Below are 4,660 nucleotides of genomic sequence, written 5' to 3'. Positions count from 1 at the left end.
GTTTTCGAAACAATAAGGTAAAGAAGGCCTAACCTCACTCACTTCAGAAGTTCTGAGGTGGCAGCTGAGTGTGTAATAACCAGGGCCCGGATTTTGATGACCTGAAAATATTTAAAAAATGACCTATAAAATGACAGAAAAATCCAGAAAAATGACCTAAATTAGAAAAGAAAGAACACTTCGCTTCCATGTTATTTACGTTTCAGAAAACATATGAAGAAAAATTCCCTAAAATGACCAAAAATGACAAGAAATACCCTTAAAAGTAAAAGAAATTACCCCCAGGATGAAAAAAATTACCTTAAACCTAAAACTGTCAAAAAATGACAAAAGAATATCTATAAAATTTACATTTCTGTAACCAGCAGCTCATATCGAAGATTTATATATTTAAGAGCATCGCATATGATACAAGGAACAAAAGATGACATGTCATCAAAATCCGGGCCCTGGTAATAACACACTAAACATTATGGAATGTAGCAATGTGCACCAATCGATGCAGCTGTGTAGAGGAATAATTCTGATGAAGACTGAAACTCTAATGTTATCCACTGCCGCTCATTAAACCTCAATAAAGAGAGAATAGCGAGAGAGGAGAGAGGAGAGTTGATTGTTAAGGAGAGAGCCTTTGCCTTTATATGGGCATCCGAAAATACAATTTATAACGATTTATTTAAACTAGTCTGCTTTGTCTCCATCGTACGCATCTTCATGGTCACTCCGTCACGTGTCATTTCAACCAAAACCTTCCGTTCGCAATATTTTCATTTGAATATTAAAATTAAGAGGAGAGAAGGGAAAAGTAATGGATTGATCTGTTGAATTCATATTGCAGCGTGTATAACCATTGCTATAAAATGACTGCTAGAGCGTCAAATAATAGCAATCGTTTCTAGGCAACGACTCGGTAAGCACGTTCTCGCTGTAACGCACGCAACAATAGGAGAACGGCGTTTTCTTGTGTTCCATGCTGATATGTTACATCCAGGAGAGTTAGAGCAGGGAGTCCAGTTCAGTTCTGCTAGGGCCAGTCACAAGAGATGGCTCTGTGACTAACCTGATAATTCAGTGGAGGAGTGTTAACCAACAGGCAACGGCGTGACCACAGAAGCTGTTACCCAGCAGAGACTAGTGAAGACATTGAAGGCTGAAGAAGACTTAGCATGTAGTGGTTTGTAAAGTGTGGATCTCAGCGATAGTGTTACAGTTATGAGTACTTACGGTCTGTAAGTGGTCAATAAATCGAGTTACCGATTCAAACTCCGTCTATAGTCACGCATCTAATACACGTGACAGTATTTTAACATAACCAAACTTGTAATTTGATGGAGCTAAATTCTTTCAGAAAAGCTTATAGTAGATCAGCTCTTCAAGACGTTCCATCCATTTTACGGAACTGGGAAGTTCATTTTCATCTTCATAGGAGCAAGCCGCTGATTCTCTCATTAGCCAGATGAATCCAGTCCAAATTTTCACATTCTGTTTCTATAAAACTTCTTAGTCCAATTTCTATCAGAAATCCGAAGGGAAGCGATCATTTGGAATATCTAAGATATATAAACAATATTGATTAAATAGATAACAGATAAACATTGTGAGGTTGTGGACTGGATTCCTATGGCTCTTGGTGAGGATCAGTTGTTACTTGCTATGAAAACGGTAATCTACCTTCGGATTAATTAAAAAGGGGAATTTATTGATTGATTGAGGGACCATTAGGAAGATCCGTCTTCGTGGAGACAGATAATTCAGTTTGTCTCAGCACAAGCTCACATTTCCGCTGTTCAGGGAATTCCGCTTCGTTAATATTTGTCAGACTAATGTCATATGCAAGTAACGGCTAAATATGGCACATATTGTACATTATAATATGTCTCAAACGGAACCTGGATATAACGGGAACCTGTCTCTAGTGGACAGTTTCTTATCTAGAAGTTTGTGTCGATGGTACATTAGTACAAATATAATGCTTTTGGACATTATCCATCGTATTGTATTTATCTAAAAACCGTCCTGTCCGGAGATACGGACTAGCTCTATCCATTGGGCCCAATTGAGTAGGTTTTACCTAAAGACCGAGACAGAATCCAGTCTCTGGAACGCTGTTTTTTGAAAAATACAGGACGGTATTTTAGATAAAGAGAAGACGATAGGTAGTGTCCAAAAACATAATATTTGGACGATTTCTGCGTAACCTAAACTCAGTACACCACCTGCAATAAACGGAAACCTTCTAAAGCAGAAAGAGAGAGGTGGAATTTTACGGAAATTAATTGCATTTTTCATGCACATATTTCAGTGCTGTACTTACACGCATGTATTCAGATATGCTCCTGTTGTAGTTCAGAATTTGTACAGGCATTTGACTTAAAAGATTACTAGCTTTGGGCCTCGCAAATCCGAGGGTCGTCGAAACACCGAGAAGAAATATCACCCACGAGAACACATCTCAGAATATAACAAACGTCTTACAGCTCCTTATGAGCTGGGATAGCTCAGTCGATATAGTGATGGACTACAGGCTGGACGGACGGTTATGATTTCTTAGCGGGGGTATCGGACTTTCCCCTAATCCGCAGCGTCCAGACGGGCTATAGGTCCCATCCAGCCTCCTGTCATATGGGTACCGAAGGTTCTTTCCCCTGGGTTAAAGCAACAGGGGCGTGAGGCTCACCGTTCACCTCAATCTACTGCCGAGGTCAATAATAGTGGAACTATAACTCCACTCTCCAATGCGTCTTCATGGCTCCGTGTTTAATTAATTAAACATAGAGACAACATTACACTTTACCTTTTATTGGAGTCCCATTATGCTTAATAGGATCTAATTGCTTGGCTGTTGCAAACACTGTAATTAAATTTGGAGTACCATAAAATAACGAAATTTCTTTACCTACTGAATGAATATTAATTTCTCAATAATTATTCTGCTCCATGGCTCTCGTTCTTTATTAGCCAAGGGTTCCCAAGATACCACCTCAAATACTGGATGAAAAACTATCTCGGGGGATTGTGGAGGTCCTTAAAATCTCTGGCCGTAGTAACGAGTGTCCAGGACCGAATCTAGAAAGTTACTGCCCATAAGCGAACTGAACAATAGGGAACAGACTTATCAAACGCGAAATAATCTCTTCATCATTATGCGGATTATTTCATTAAGAGACTTAATGTTAATGCCTGAGAAAACACGTTTATTTTTCTGTGTATCTGTGCCGAGGTCGAGAGAGAGATTTGGTTCTATAAAAATTCAAACACTCGTACGTAAATTAGTGAAGGAAACGTAGTAGAATGTCCCTCATGTTTTATTGGACTGAGGTTAGGATATATAGTAACCTAAATTCATGTAGTGGCCTTATGTATTATGATGTCGTGTACTCTGGTGGGTAGTTACTGACGTTTCGGAGGAACATAATTTATATCTACAGAAAATGATCCAAAGCGTTAGTAGACACCTACCAGAAAACACAGAAAATCAAATACGACATGGTACGCGAGCTGTAGGTTGTTCACCACGTTTCCCTTGCTTAGTCGCCATTGTCTTAAGTTTTCATGACGTGATACAAACAAAATGCATCAAGCATGTTCGCAATACTGCTGCATAGCAGATAGAAATATAGACACTACTTTTTTGTAATAATTCGTATAAATTTCAGACATCGAATACAATATGTATTGTAACTGAACTGGTGTGTTCTACCTAGCCAAGATAATAATACTAATAATAATAACAAAAACTCGTGGCTTCATCTACAATCCACAGTTTTGTAAAATTATCTCTCTATTATTAGCATTCCCGTACACCTAACACCATTTTTGTTGAACACTTTCCACAAGTGTGCGGCATTGTGTGCTACCCCACTTTTGGCCCTTTATCTGTAGCATTGAATTTTTGCCTCCCGCTCAGAGTTACTCACACCAACGGTATTTAGCACACGGCGGTTTATTTTCGTACAAAAAGGGCATATGTTGGTTTCAACGTTCCTACTGCTGTGACTATACAGAGTACAATCTTCTGGAGTTATGAGACAGATGGACGTTTCGGAGGAACATATCGCCCCATCTTCAAGATCAGAGACTGAGCCAAACGAGAAACCATCAGAAGCAGGCGGTGAGCCAGTGAAGACTGTCACTACTAGGGGGATGCAACTCGATGCTATTGGCAGGCAACACAGCCAGCGTGACGTCATGAAGCATCACTGTTGCCGCGGTGGCCAGCGGACACTCTCTAGATATAAAATGGCTGCCGCCGGTGCCGAGGGCTCGGTCGGTAAGAAGGTATGCTATCATACCACCTGCCCTGTCGGTAAGAAAGTATGCTATTATACCACCAGCATTTTTTTACTGCTCCCTCCCAAAAAATCACTGGTTCACGCGTATAGCTAGAATTAATAATCGATGTCAATGAAATGTTCATATTTCACAGGCACCGGTGGGAAACTTTCTCCAGATAAGTAATGTTGCAACCTGATATCTTGTACTGCAGAGGTTCTTACTCCGTTGTGTGTTTTCTGTTTTCGAACTGAGTTTAATATCACTTCGCCCAAAACCATCTGGAGGGGAATGAGTTAAATGATATCAAACTCAGTTCGAAAACAGAAAACACACAACGGAGTAAGAAACTCTGCAGTACAAGATATCAGGTTGCAACATTATTTAT

Source organism: Cryptotermes secundus, unplaced genomic scaffold (assembly GCF_002891405.2).
Source record: "Cryptotermes secundus unplaced genomic scaffold, Csec_1.0 scaffold6, whole genome shotgun sequence".
Classification (NCBI taxonomy): Eukaryota; Metazoa; Arthropoda; class Insecta; order Blattodea; family Kalotermitidae; genus Cryptotermes; species Cryptotermes secundus.
This window is presented reverse-complemented; position numbering follows the sequence as displayed.